The sequence below is a fragment of the Stenella coeruleoalba genome, assembly GCF_951394435.1.
Source record: "Stenella coeruleoalba genome assembly, chromosome: X".
NCBI lineage: Eukaryota > Metazoa > Chordata > Mammalia > Artiodactyla > Delphinidae > Stenella > Stenella coeruleoalba.
This window is the reverse complement of record NC_137152.1, coordinates 13,456,563-13,471,917: the sequence shown is the minus strand read 5'-3', so window position 1 is coordinate 13,471,917 and position 15,355 is coordinate 13,456,563. Positions and strand designations below refer to the sequence as shown.

Genomic DNA, 15,355 nt, shown 5'->3' with positions numbered 1-15,355 from the left:
CATTGCGGTGGCTTCTCTTGTTGCAGAGCACGGGCTCTAGGCATGTGGGCTCAGTAGTTGTGGTGCATGGGCTTAGTAGCTCTGCAGCATGTGGGATCTTCCTGGACCGTGTCCCCTGCATTGGCAGGCGGATTCTTTTTTTTTTTTTTTTTTTTTACCGGTACGCGGGCCTCTCACTGTTGTGGCCTCTCCCGTTGCGGAGCACAGGCTCCGGACGCGCAGGCTCGACGGCCGTGGCTCACGGGCCCAGCCACTCCGCGGCATGTGGGACTTCCCAGACCGGGGCACGAACCCGCGTCCCCTGCATCGGCAGGCAGACTCTCAACCACTGCACCACTGGGGAAGCCCAGCAGGCGGATTCTTAACCACTGCGCCACCAGGGAAGCGCCCAGTGTTATCTTAAACTCTTGAAAATGGTGTTCTCTGTCCAACAGATATGTTCGCCAAGGTCCTCAATCTAAACATTTGAATCAGTAGCTCAGTGTCACGCCCTCAAAATAACAAGGAAAGAGAGGGATGCTTCTCCATTCAGCAAATATTTGTTGCAGGTGTACAGTGTTTGAGGCATCTGTGCCAGATGGAGAGATGAAAGTAACAGGTTCCCCAAGTTGCTCTCAATTTCACACAGCTCTGGAGAAGGAGTCTGCTAATCACATTGCTGTTGTGGCAAACATACCAGGCGACAAGGACTTATTAAAGATGGAATTGGGCTCTTCAAAATCTTTTTTAAAAAAATGACCAAAGGGCTACTTCATGGCCTAGTTTCTTTATTAAGTAATAACACATGGAACGTCTTGTTTTCAGTCCTCAGCGGCTGCCGAAATCTGAACATATCAAATCCAAGAGATCATACCATCCGGGAGATCTATTAATAGCAAGACAATTTTCAAGTCCACTGTAGCGAGTAGCGTTTTGTTTTCTGGTTAGGCATATAATACATTCCTAATCACGTCTGCTGAGCTGTGTTTTGAGGTCGCATTTTAAAAAAAGAAATCAGGCTTGTTTTAAGTTAGGGCCACAATAGATCCATCCGTGTTTGGCATTTTGGCTTGGGATACTGTAGCACCACAGATAATATCTAGGTTTCTGGAACCTAAATTAAAACACACTTGTCTCTTTTATGTTCTTGCACTGTGTCTCTTGGTGTTTACCTGGAATCACAGAAGTGAAAGAAAGAAAAGAGCTCTTTGGCAGGGAAGCAAGCTGTAATAATCCCATGAAGCATATTATCTCATACGGATTCTGCTCTGCTGGGGGCATCTCACATGAAGGGGAAGAAAGGCACAGGTAGGAAAACACAACATTTTTCCTCTGTTCAAGCCATTTATCAAGGCCTGTGTGTATCTTGTTTAAAAATCCTTCCCTACCACAGGGTCATAAAGCTATTGTGATGGTTAAGTTTTCAACGTGGCTAGGCTCTGGTGCCCGGTTATTTGGTCAAACGCCAGTCTAGATATTGCTGTGAAGGTATTTTACAAATGTGATTTGACATCTACGTCAGTAGACTTTGCTAAAGGAGATTACCATCCAGAGCGTGCGTGGGCCTTATCGAATCAGGTGAAAGCCTTGAAAGACTGAGCTTCCTCAAGGAAGAAGGAATTTGGCCTCCAAACCATCTTCAGATTCAAGACTGTAACACAAATTCTTGCCAGAATTTCCAACCTGCTGGCCTGCCCTGGGGATTTTAGACTTTCCAGTCCCGCCCCTAGAATTGTGTCAGTCAATTCCTTAAAATAACTAAATCAATCAATCTCCCTCTCTTATACATACATATATACACACGCACACACACACGTATATATTTCACACACATACATCAAGAGTATTTACATACACACACACACACACACACACACACACACACACACACACACACACACACATCCCACTGGTTCCATTTCTCTAGAGAACTCTGACTAATACAGATATTCTCCTATGTGTTGTTCTAAAAGTTAAGTTTGGGATTTCACAACTAACTTTTTAACCCATCTGGAACTGATTTTGTGGACATATTCTTAATTTATTATTTCTTCAATGTCATGTGTTTAGGGAAATAAAAAGAGATAAATGTGTGTATTTGCAGTCCTCTGGACTGTAATTTTGTGTATCTTTTTAAAAGCATAAACATCTAGTTCTCGTTGTACAAATTCTGATTCAACAGGTCTGAGTTGGGGCCTAAGCATGTATATTTTGTTAATACAGGCAATTTTGAAGCTCTATATAGAAGAAAATATACATGAATATTTTTATATCCTTTAGATAGGAAACATCCGAGAATGATATTACAGACAAAATCCACTAAGAAAAAAGCATGAGATATTTGACCATATTAAATATTCCTAAACTGTATACAACTATCAGTTATAAGATGAATAAGCTCTAAGGATCTAATGTATAACATGGTAACTAGTTGATAATACTGTATGGTATAACTGAAATTTGCTGAGAGTAGAACTTAAGTGTTCTCACCAAAGAAAAGGTAAATATGTGAGGTGATGAACGTGTTAATTAACTCAATAGTCAGAATCCTTTCACAATGTATACATATATCAAATCATCACTTTGTACACTTTAAATATATTACAATTTTATTTCTCAATTAAACCTCTATCAAGCTGAAAACTTCATATAGAAAAGCGCATCCATAAGATTTTTAAATTTCTGTATAGCAAACACCACAATAAGGAAAGTAAAAAGTAGTAGGACAAACTAGGAAAAATGTACAATACGTATTAAAAAATTAATATCCCTATGTAAAAAGCTCTTATAAGTAAATACTGCAGGAGCAATAGAATAGATAAGAATGATTAAGAACCTGAGTTATGGGATCTGCCTGCTTGGTTTTGAATCCTGGCTTCAGCACTTACAAACAAGATCCTGGTGGACACATTACTGCACCTCTGCCTCTATTTTTACATCTCTAAAATGGGAATAATAATAACTTCATAGGGTCATGATGAATATTAAAATAGATAATGCCTATTAAGGGCTTAGAATAGTGACACATTGTAAGGCATCAATAAATATCAGCTTTCCAATTAAAAGAGTAACATTTCAAAGAAAAATGGACCGATGACGTAAACAGGTGATTCACTGAAATCAACGATAACAACCCAGTACAAATGGTGATGAGACATAAAAAAGAGCCCTCAAAAAAAAAAAAAAAAAAAAGAGCCCTCACTTGTGATTAGGAAAATTCAATATAAAGATGGTATTATTTTTGTTGTTATCACGGGTCAGGTTGGCAAAGATTAAAAAGACGGACGACATCGACAGCTGGAGAGGTGATGGGAAACAGACATTCCCACACACTTCTCTGTGGCTGATATTTAGTATGGTTGTGAAGGTAAATAACAGTTATCCCACCACTAACCACCGTGAGTAGCACCCGCTACCCCACCTGCACGGCCCTCTCCCTTGGGACCTGGACCTCCGAATCTAGCAATTAAAGGATTATCCTCAGGACCTTGCTCCATGCTAACATCAGGATCTACAGTGTTGTTGAGTATTTTGAATATTATCTCTGGATGCAATCTTTCAGTAGAGTATTCTTACAATATGTCAGAGGTCAAAATAACGAACTAATGAGAAAAACGTAGAAAACTCTACATATTCAGTTTATTGCAAAATTGGAAACAACCTAAAAGTCGTACAAGAGACTTGGGTTAAATATTTCATGGTAAGTCTATACAATGTAGTATTATGCACATCTTAAAATGAGGACATTAAAATGACCTTAGGGGGCTTCCCTGGTGGCGCAGTGGTTGAGAGTCCGCCTGCCGATGCAGGGGACGTGGGTTCGTGCCCCGGTCCGGGAGGATCCCATATGCCGCGGAGCGGCTGGGCCCGTGAGCCAGGGCCGCTGAGCCTGCGTGTCCGGAGCCTGTGCTCCGCAATGGGAGAGGCCACAACAGCAAAAACAAAAAACAAAACAAAACAAAAAAAAAAAAAAAAAAATGACCTTAGGAAGTCATCAATGGGGGGGGGGAAGGTACAAAATGTTTAATAAGATCACTTTTGTTTGGGCATATATTTTTCCATGTATTTCTATGTGTGAAACACATGTAAATGTATAACACACACATACACATACATGTATTTTATATATATGTAATTTTAACAGTATTTATCTGTGGTGAATTGCTAAAAATAGCAATAAATTTCTCCTATCTCTGCATGCCTGTACCTTTGGAATGTGACTTTGGCTCTCCTCAGATCAAAAGGTGAAATGTCTGTCCTGATCCCTTGAATTTGTTCTTACTTAGCCATGTCGCTTGTTTGGCCAAGGGGACATCAGCAGATATGGTACTTAGCAGAGGCCTGAGAAATGCTCGGGCTCTTGCGCTCAGACTCTTGTTGCTGCACTTGGAATCCTGAAACCACCGTGTGAATAGGAGAACAGTCTGTTTATTCTCCAGCAGGTGAACATCACATGAATAGGTCACGTGGAGGAAATCTGAGGTGCCGTGGCCAACAGCCTGCCAACTGCAGGCTGTGAGTGAGGTCATGCTCCACCATCCAGCCCCAACCAAGCCTCCAAAAGACTACATAGATACGCTAAGCCCAACCTGCCAACCCACAGAATTATCAAGTAAAAATGGATTATTGTTTCAAGCTACTAAGTTCTGGTTTGCTATATTTAAATATTGAACACTGAAAATTTTAAGGCAATTTTTTATGACTGTATTTTCTATACTTTTACAATGAACACGCATTACTCTTAAAATAAGAAAAAAACCGCCTTTTCTATTTAAAAGTTTTAAATTTCTTTTTCTTGTCTAATTGTTATGGCTAGAACTTCCAACACTACTATGTTGAATAAAAGTGTCGAGGGGCTTCCCTGGTGGCTCAGTGGTTAAGAATCTGCCTGCCAATGCAGGAGACATGGGTTAGAGCCCATGGGAAGATCCCACATGTCGCGGAGCAACTAAGCCCTTGAGCCACAACTACTGAGCCTGCACTCAAGAGCCCACAAGTCACTACTGAAGCCCGCACGCCTAGAGCCCATGCTCCACAACAAGAGAAGCCACCGCAATGAGAAGCCCGCGCACCACAACAAACAGTAGCCCCCGCTCGCCACAACTAGAGAAAGGCTGCACGCAGCAATGAAGACCCAACGCAGCCAAAAATAAAATAAATAAATTTATATTAGAAAAAAAAGGGTCGTTGAGTGGGCATCCTTCTCTTATTCCTGATATGAGAGGAAATGCTTTCAGCTTTTCACCATTGAGTATGATGTTAGCTGTAGGTTTGTCATATTTGGTCTTTATTATGTTGAGGTATGTTCCCTCTATGCCCACTTTCTGGAGAGTTTTTTTTATCATAAATGGATGTTAAATTTTGTTAAAAGCTTTTTCTCCATCTATGGAGATGACCATACGGTTTTTGTGCTTCAACTTGTTAATGTGGTGTACCACACTGACTGATTTGTAGATAATGAAAACTCCTTGCATCCCTGGGATAAATCCCACTTGATCATGGTGCATGAGCCTTTTAGGGTATTGTTGGATTCAGGTTGCTAATATTTTGCTGAGGATTTTTGCATCAAAGTTCATCAGTGATACTGGCCTGTAATTTTCATTTTTTTGTGATATCTTTGTCTGGTTGGGGTATCAGGGTGATGTCGGCCTCGGCTAATTAATTTGGAAGCATTTCTTCCTCTGCAATTTTTTGCAATAGTTTCAGAAGGATAGGTGTTAACTTCTGTGAATGTTTGGTAGGTTTCACCTGTGAAGCCATCTGGACCTGGACTTTTGTTTGTTGGGAGATTTTAAATTACTAATTTAATTTCATTACTGGTAATTGGTCTGTTCATATTTTCTATATCTTCCTGGTTCAGTCTTGGGGGATTGTACATTTCTAAGAATTTGTCCATTTCTTCTTCGTTGTCTATTTTATTGGCATATACTTGTTCGTAGTAGTCTCTTAGGATCCTTTGTATTTCTGTGGTGTTGGTTGTAACTTCTCCTTTTTCATTTCTGATTTTATTTGCGCCCTCTCCCTTTTTTTCTTGAGGAGTCTGGGTAAAGGTTTATCAATTTTCTTTACCTTTTCAAAGAACAAGCTTGTAGTTTCATTGATCTTTACTTTTGTCTTTTTAGACTCTATTTCATTTATTTCTGCTCTGATCTTTATGATTTCTTTCATTCTACTAACTTTAGGCTTTGTTTGTTCTTCTTTTTTTTAATTCCTTTAGGTGTAAGGTTAGATTGTTTATTTGAGATTTTTCTTGTTTCCTGAGATAAACTTGTATCGCTATAAGGTAAACTTGTATCGCTATAAACTTCCCTCTTAGAACTGCTTTTGCTGCATCCCACAGATTTTGGATCTTTGTGTTTTTGTTTTCATTTGTCTCCAGATATTTTCTGATTTCTTTAGTGACACATTGGTTGTTTAATAGCATACTGCTGATAAAAGCAATCCAAATTGGAAAGGAAGAAATAAAACCGTCACTGTTTGCAGATGACAGGATACTATACATAGAAAATCCTAAAGACTCCACCAGAAAAGTACTAGAGCATATCAATGAACTTGATTAAGTCGCAGTATACAAAAGTAATACCCAGACATCTGCTGCATTTCTACATGCCAACAATGAACTACCAGAAAGAGAAATTAAAGAAACAATCCCATTTACCATCACATCAAAAAGAATAAAATACCTAGGAATAAATCTAAGGAGGTAAAAAGACCTGTACTCAGAAAACTATAAGACAGAGATGAAAGAAATTGAAGATGACACAAACCATTGGAAGATATACCATGTTCATGGACTGGAAGAATTAATATTATTAAAATGACCACACTACCCAAGGCAATCTACAGATTCAATGCAATCCCTATCAAAATACCAACGGCGCTTTTCAAAAAACTAGAACAAATAATTTTAAAAGTTGTATGGAAATACAAAAGACCCTGACTAGCCTCAACAATCTTGAGAAAGAAGAACAGAGCTGGAGGAGTCATGCTCTCTGACTTCAGACTATACTACAAAGCTATAGTCATCAAAACAGTATGGCACTGCCACAAAAACAGACACATAGATCAGTGGAAGAGGATATAAAGCCCAGAAATAAACCCAGGCTCCTATGGTCCATTAATCTACAACAAAGGAGGCAAGAATCTACCAATACAATGGAGAAAAGACAGTCTCTTCAATAAGTGGTCCTGGGAAAACTGGACAGCTACATGTAAAAGAATGTAATTAGAACATTCTCTAACACCATATACAAAGATAAATTCAAAATGGATCCAAGATCTAAATGTAAGACCAGATACTCTAAAACTCCTAGAGGAAAACACATGCAGAATACTGTTTGACATAAATTATAGCAATATTTTTTGGATATGTTTCCCAAAGCAAAGGAAATAAAAGCAAACATAAACAAATGGAACTGAATTAAACTTAAAAGCTTTTGCACAGCAAAGGAAACCATTGGCAAAACAAAAAGACAACCTACTGAATGAGAGAAAATATTTTCTGACGATATGACTGATAAAGGGTTAATATCCAAAATATATAAGCAGCTCATACAACTCAACATCAAAAAACCAAACAACCTAGTTTTAAAATGGGCAGAAGACCTGAATAGGCATTTTTCCAAAGAGGAAATGCGGATGGCCAGGAGTCATATGAAAAGATGCTTGACACAGTTAATCATCAGGGAAATGAAAATCAAAACCACAATGAGGTATCACCTCACACCTGTCAGAATGGCTACCATCAAAAAGAACGCAAGTAACAAATGTTGGTGAGGATGTGGAGAAAAGGGAAGCCTCTGTTGGTATGCGTGCACTGTTGGTAGGAATGTAAATTGGTGCAACTACTGTGGAAAACAGCATGGAGTTTTCTCAAGAAACTACAAACAGAACTACCATATGACCCAGCAATTCCACTCCTGGGTATATATCCGAAAAAAATGAAAACACTAATTCGAAAAGATACATGCACCCCAATGTTCATAGCAGTGTTATATACAATTGCCAAGATATGGAAGCAACCTAAATGTCCATCAACAGGAGAATGGATAAAGAAGATGTGGCACATATACAATGGAATATTAGCCATAAAAAAGAATGAAATTTTGCCATGTGCAACAACATGAATATACATGGAGGGCATTATGCTAAGTGACATAAGTCAGAGAAAGATAAATACTGCATGATATCACTTATATGTGGAATCTAAGAAATAAAAGAAACTAGTGAATATAACAAAAAAGAAACAGACTCACAGAAATAGAGAACAAACTAGTGGTTACCAGTGGGGAGAGGGAAGGGGGAAGGGGCCATATGGGGGTGGGGGATTGGGAGGTACAAACTATTATGTATGAAATAAATAAGCTACAAGGATGTACTGTACAGCAGAGAATATAACCAGTATTTTGTAGTAACTATAAATGGAATATAATCTTTAAATCTGTGATCACTATGTTATATACCTGTAACTTACATAATATTGTACATCAACTATACTTCAATAAAAAAATTGAAGGAAAAAATAGAAAAAATAAAAGAAAATCATTAGCCGTTTGAATGATCTTAATGTACGTAAATCAATATCTAACTGACAAACTTATTCCAAAATATACCTAGCGTACAACCGCTGCATGCTGAATGCACCTTTCTAAATAAAATAACTGGCTGCCACCAGGAACATAAAAAATTTTTTAATTGCTTTTTAAAATTTTTAAATAAAGAAAATGAAACCCTATACCTGATTTAAGCTGTTTAACAGAGTAACAGTATTAATAGCTAACATTTAAATAGCACTTGCTACGTGCCAAGGCACTACATGTTTTGCATTCTTTTGCAAAATAGTATTCTTTTACAAAGAACACTATTATCATTTCCTTTTTCTGGCTGAGGAAAGTGAGGCTCAGAGTGGTTTAATAACTTGTGCAAGGTCACACAGCTAGTAAAATGGCAGATCTGTGGTTGATCCCAAGCAGTCTGTTTCCTGAGTCTGTGCCTTTAACTGGCATAAGACAGAGGCAAAACTCTATGTAAATATGCAAGGTCATTTCTTAATGATTTGGTATCTGAAAGTTACAGCTATGAGATATCCAGCATGCTCCCTGGTCTCTCTTGGGTTTCCTAACTTCATACAGTTTCATCAAGCAATAAAGTGCGAGGGTGGATGTGGTGGTGAAGATGTGCTAGCTGTCAAATGGTTCCATCATGTTGCTTGCTATCAACTCTCTGAGAGGGATGTGTTGAGGGAGGTGGACGGTGTGAAACCTCTACCTAAAAACAGGTTTGCCAGTTGACAAGGTTCTTATAATTTCTGCTTTCCCTCTCCACCAAGACCAGCACCAAGAGAAAGCTATTTATAAGGTTGTTTATCCCATATTCTACTGCACAAGAGGCATTTTTTATACCACATTTCTAGCACAGTTCTGTACACTCTACGAACAGCGAATGCTCAACAGAAGTATAGGTGAGGAGGGGGAGGAGGCTCAGACATACCTAGCCAGCTCTCAGAAGGGGGGTGGTGTGGCTGACTCGTTAAAAGCAGAACTTCAGAGTCAGATTAGACCTGGGTTCAAATTCTGTCGCCACCATTTACAAGTCGTGGGTCCTTGGGCAAGTCAGTTAATCTCCTGGTGTCAAATAGAGATAAGAGGGCATTGTGAAGACTAAATGATATGATTCTTGTCAAGAACTTGGCAAGAGCTGCTCCTCTCTATCACCATCATCATCTCAATTTAGCAATAAAAAGTTTAGAAACTATGATTTCATCACATTCTAAATTATCCATAGACTTCAATGTCATCCAAAGCAAAGAAAAAGGAGAACTCTGCCATGGAAGACAGAACTGAGAGTCCAAAATTCTTAGTGACAAACCTTTCTTGTGGTCTTGATAGTGTAAAATCAGTACAAGATGGTGGCCTCAGGTGGTCAAATGGAATCAAGATTGGTAATGCCATCTGGAGTTACCTAATGATCCTTGTCATTTCCTGAGAAATTACCCCCCAATACTGCTGTGACTTAGAGATGTGATCCTTTCCCAACTCAGCATGGCCACAGCCATCGATTGTCGATGCTTGAGGACAACAGAAAGCAGGCCCATTCATTATTGCCCCCCGCAGCCATAATTACCCCACATGACAGGCTTCTTTTCTTCCAACAGACAGGATTAATATGTGCAGGCTTAGATAATAATTTCAAGTCTGCGACAATTAAACAGAGTCATGCTGAAAAAAGCCAAGGAACAGAGTTTGTTAAATAAAAACAAGTGAAACTAAAGGAAAGGTCATCATTTTTGTATTTCTGTAACGAATACAATCTAACGATAATTTGTATCTGCAAGAATCCCTGTGTTTTTTAGGTTGTAATTAAATTTCTCCTTGAACAATCATCTTGCATACTTTCCTTAGGGGAAACCGTTTACATTTCGTCATATCTTTGAAAATGTAATCGATCTCTATTTTAATCAAGCTTTCCTATTTGGATCATTCCTTTAAAAGGCTGATGAACACATCTGTTTTTAAAAATACAACTCAGTAGTGAATTCGACTGGTATCAGAGGTACCGTAAGTCAGTGCGGTTTGAGAGACAGTTTTGATAATGAATGACTATGATGCCCAAAGTACCTGTGGCAGATTGATGTAGCAATGGCTCCCAATTTGTTTAAGTCTCTCTGTATCCATACCCTTGGGTAGTCTCCTTCTACTCTGACTCTAGACTTGGCCATGTGATTGTCTGATCGACAGCACAATAACAAATGTGATGCTAGCAAAGACTTGAAAAACACGTGCACATTGGGGCTATCTCTCTCCTGCTATTCTTAGGACTCTTGTTATAGCTGCCATGTGAACAAGCCCATCTAGGGCTGCCTGATGAATAAGAGAAAACCATGGCTGGAACTCAAATGGCTGCCTCAGCTAACAGCCAGCCAACATCCTAGCTGACCCAGCAGCTGCCTGCAGACACATGTGAGTGACACCTAGTTGAGACCAGCAGAAGACTCATCCACCTGAGCCCAGTCCAAATTTCCAGAGCACAAAATTGTGGTTGTTGTTTTAAGCCACTAGGTCTCTGTGGGGTGGTTTGTTACACAGTGAAAGCTGACTGACCCAGTGTCCCAGTGAGAGCAGGGTTGCAGCACCAGCACTGGGGCAGAAGTTGGATTCCATCAGAACGATTTTGTTTATAAACAGCTGTGATGGACATCGACATAAAGAGAAGTGCGCGAACACCAGTTGGTCCATCCATCCACAGACACACAGTTACATCATGGTGACTGTGAAAACTGGAACAAACATAACTACAGAGGAGGGGGATGGGGATGGGCTAACCCCTTCAGCGTTTGGGGTCTGACACTTGAAATGATGAGGATCTTAGCAATAGTGAGAGCCTCCAGTTCAGCGCCACCTAAAACTTCATTTGTTTGCTATTTTGCATTTCACGCTTTGCATAAAGCTCCTGAAAGCCTTTGGTTGGATCAGGTCAACTGGCTCATGAAACTGAAACTTGCTCTATGACTTTTTTCCATCTACTTCTCCTAAGTATATGCTCTGTAAAATCTCCCTTAGGAAAAGGGTGCCGTGGTCACATAAATTATTGTATACTCTTGATCCTTCTTGGAATTTCACAATGTACCTTGGCATATTAAAGACCTGTTTGTCTTCACTTATTCCAGTGCTGAGATGTACTTGACCACAGAATCCTTTTTGTGAGTAACATATATTAAGACCTCATTACGCAACGTTTCTCAGAAAACACTTTGAGAAAGTTTTTTTTTAAACTTTCTTACAGTGAAATACAGCACACATATGGAGAAGTACATGAAGCAGAAACAGGCAGCATAATGAATTACTGTAGACCAAATACTCTTTTAACTACCATCCTGCTCAAGAAGTAGATCATTGTCAACACCTCCACCAGACCCGTGCATTCCTGGGCCATTACAATTTCCTGGTTCCTCTCCAGAGGGAACCATTTCCCAGACTTTATGGTAATAACTTCCTTGCAGTGTTTTATTCTTTTGCCACCTAGTATATATACCTAAATGATACACTTGCTTTGTCTATTTTTGAAAGCTATAAAAATGGAATTACACAGTATGCATTGGAGGGGCAGAGGGTGTAAGTATCTTCAACTTCAACAGATGTCAAACTCTTTCCCAAATTGAGGGAAAGGGTACCAACTGACACTCCTATCATCAGTGTGCGAGAGTTCCAGTTGCTCCACGTCCTAGGTTACAGTTGGTGATGTCAGATGTTTTCATTTTTGCCAATCTACTCAATGGGCAGTGGAGTTGTGAATTTGCATTTCTCTGTTCAGTAAGGAGGTTGAGCACATTTCATTATGTTTACTGGTCATTTGTATAGCCTCTTTTGTGCAGCTCATGTTCAAGCCTTTTGCTCACTTCTTTACAGAGTTTCTATGTCTTTCTTAATGCATAGGAGTTCTTTATCTATTCTAGATAGAAGTCCTTTGTTGGGTACAGGAGTTGCAAATGTATTCTCCTGCTCTTCGGCTCGTTTTTTCTCTTTCCTAATGGGGTCTTTTGTTGAACAGAAGTTCTTCATTTAAACGTAATCAAATGTATCCGTTTTTTCCTTTTATGCTTAGTGCTTTGTGTGACACCTGTAATAATATGTCTCTATGTCCAGCGGTATTCCAAGGAGCTAGACTTGAAATGGTCAAGTCATTGGTCACTGGTAGTGGTCAAAGCCAAAAACTGTAGGCTGGAGAAGAAAAGGGGAGTGGGTGGGAAGGGGAAGGGTAGAAGGCCAGAGGAGGAACAAGAGGGGTTGTCAAGAAGGCAACAGGGGCGGATGGAGGGTATGATTGCAAGTGGATCGAATGTCACTTTCACCATACAGCTCTTTATGCATGGAAAGGAAGTTGGCAGCCTCATCAGAAAGAACAGAGAATCAGTTAAGAAGATGCGTGGGGAGAGTGGTGTACATATCGACATCTCCAAAGGGAACTGTGCTGAGAGAATTATCACTTTGGCTGGACCCCTGAATGCCATCTTTAAAGCCTTTGCTATGATCACGGATGCACTGGAAGAGGACGTCAGCACAACAGCACAGCTGCCAGCAGACCCTGGTCACCCTGAGCCTGGTGGTCCTTGCTAGCAGTGTGGCTCTCTCATTGGGAAAGGAGGTTTCGAGATCAAGGAAATATGACGAGAGTGTACAGGGGCTCAGGGCCAGGTGGCAGAGAATAAGCCTCCTGACTCAACTGAGCAGGCCATTATAACTGCTGGCGTTGGGCAAGCCATCACTGAGTGTGTCCAACAAGCCTGTCCAGTCATGTTGGAGTCACCCTGACCCCAACCAGCTCTCGGGTCATCTTTGCAGGTGGTCAGGACACGTACCACACAGGCAGCAATGGTGTGGACTTTCCTCACCCCTACTCCCCACCCATCCACGTGCCTCAACCATGACCTAGAGGAACTCCCTCTGGAGGCCGGCACTGCAACAGTCTTGTTTTCCTATGATGCATGGCAACCCTGGATTCAGTGACATTGAATCCACTCTCCAGAGATGAAAGGCTATCGGGCAGGTTGGGATGTATCTTCTGAGAGTACTCATGAACGCACATTTCAAGCCTTTTAACTGGCTGCACAATGGGGCATTAGGGTGCCCAAATCAATAAGAGCCACCAGACTTCTGGGGCATAGTTCGTCATTGCAAACCCAGTGGAAGGATCTACCGTTAGGCTGGTTACCGTCACTGGATCTGCTGCCAGCATTAGCCTTGTTCCATACCAAATTGTCTGGCTGTCCTCAGAGACAGGTGGCACGGGGAGCCGCTAAAGCAATGCAGATCCATCCACAATCCTTTCTGGCTGTTCACCACTCTTGATCCATCTGTGTCGTTTCTGAACAGTCAGCAATTCCAGGTTTTAAATAGTCTGTAAGTTTCCATTTCTTTACACTTTACATCCACTTGTGATTTTTAAATTATTCGAATTCCTTTCTCCATTCAGCTGGTAGAGCTGAGTTCCATATTTAGTTTTCTAAGCTTCTCCCTGTTTTGTTTTACTTTGGGGTTTTGTGCTCATGCATTTTTTTGTCTGTCATAGAACTAGAAGACTAGAATATTAATACAATGCAGTTTAGTCCATGATGTCAGAAAGTTCTCAAAAACTAATTAAAAGATGGACTGGGTATCTGTTTGCTCTATTCTCCCATGACAAAAGCTTCAAGGACAAGAACATTACATTCTCTTGGTAGTGACCGTGGCGCAGCCTTTTGGAGGTCAAAGAACGGCCATCTGTCGGTTTACTCCTATACGCTAAGCATTGTCCTGAGCTGTGGACCTACATTACGTCCTTAATTCTCTCAGCAATTCTGGAGGGAGGTATTTTTTGCCCTTAAAATAAGTGGGCAAATGAAGAGTCACTGAGGCAAAATCACTTCAGCAAGGTCACACAGGTCAAACAGCCAGCCAATGGCAAAGGCGGGATTTGAACTCCAGATTGAATCTCAGCCCAAAGTTCACGGCTTTCCCACTGCAACATGCTGCCCTCCAGTCAGAGCAGGGGACATGGTGAAGTGCTTCTGTGAAAAGGAATTATAAAGTGTCGCCTTTGCTGCAGGATAACTGGTGAGGAAAAATCTTTCCACTGACTCTCTGTCTTGGTGTGGGTTACCCTAGAAGCGGGACCTAAGACAAGGATTTCAGTGCAAATCGTTTCTTTGTGTGGTGATTCCAGGAAACAGCAGTAGAGGAAGTGAGACAGGAAGGAGAGGCAGCCAGTAAATGGAAGGTTATCAAACACTGGGGTCACTGGGGTGCAGTCCTGCTGGGGAATCCCAGAGCCCCCGGTTGCCCTCTACCTTAGGGTTACCCATCGTTGCTCCAATGGAGGGGTTAGGAGGCTGGGTTTTTATCCACCGATTCACACCCATCACTACACGAGGGCGGCCATGGAGGGATTAGTTCTCAGGAACTCTGGGTTTCCCCTGAGGGTGGACCCACATGCTCTCAGGGCTCAAAAAGGTCCTGCTGGCCGAGGCTTGCAGGTGTTTGGAATAAAGAGCCTTTGGCGTAGAGGTGGGTACCGAGGGGGTGCGGCAGAAAACCAACACTGTCTGCTCCACCGTCTACTAATAAAAGCTAAAGAAAAAGAGAAATAGACACGAACTCTGGTGAAGGAGAGAAGGCTATAGAAAAGGTTTAAATCCCTCCACAGAGCTGTGCAATGTAATATTCCTGAGACGTTCACAGTGGCACCTTCCAATCTAATTTGCCACACAGAGGAAGGGACACCCACCACACTACAGTTTAATAATTTAGCTATTATTTCCAGAGCGATCCTATTAACAGTCCATTCATTTTCTCCCCAGCGGTTCAGCCATTGAAATTCACCCACTGCGTCTTTGGACTATTAG

General features: G+C 40.9%; 1 pseudogene across 1 annotated transcript; it reads left to right on the top strand.

Moving 5' to 3' along the window:
• Positions 1-12,691: 12,691 nt before the first annotated feature.
• LOC307180167 (poly(rC)-binding protein 2-like) lies at positions 12,692-13,774 on the top strand (annotated as a pseudogene). The gene is made up of 2 exons: positions 12,692-13,387; positions 13,423-13,774. The product of its transcript is annotated as a poly(rC)-binding protein 2-like (transcript).
• The last annotated feature ends 1,581 nt before the right edge of the window (positions 13,775-15,355 follow it).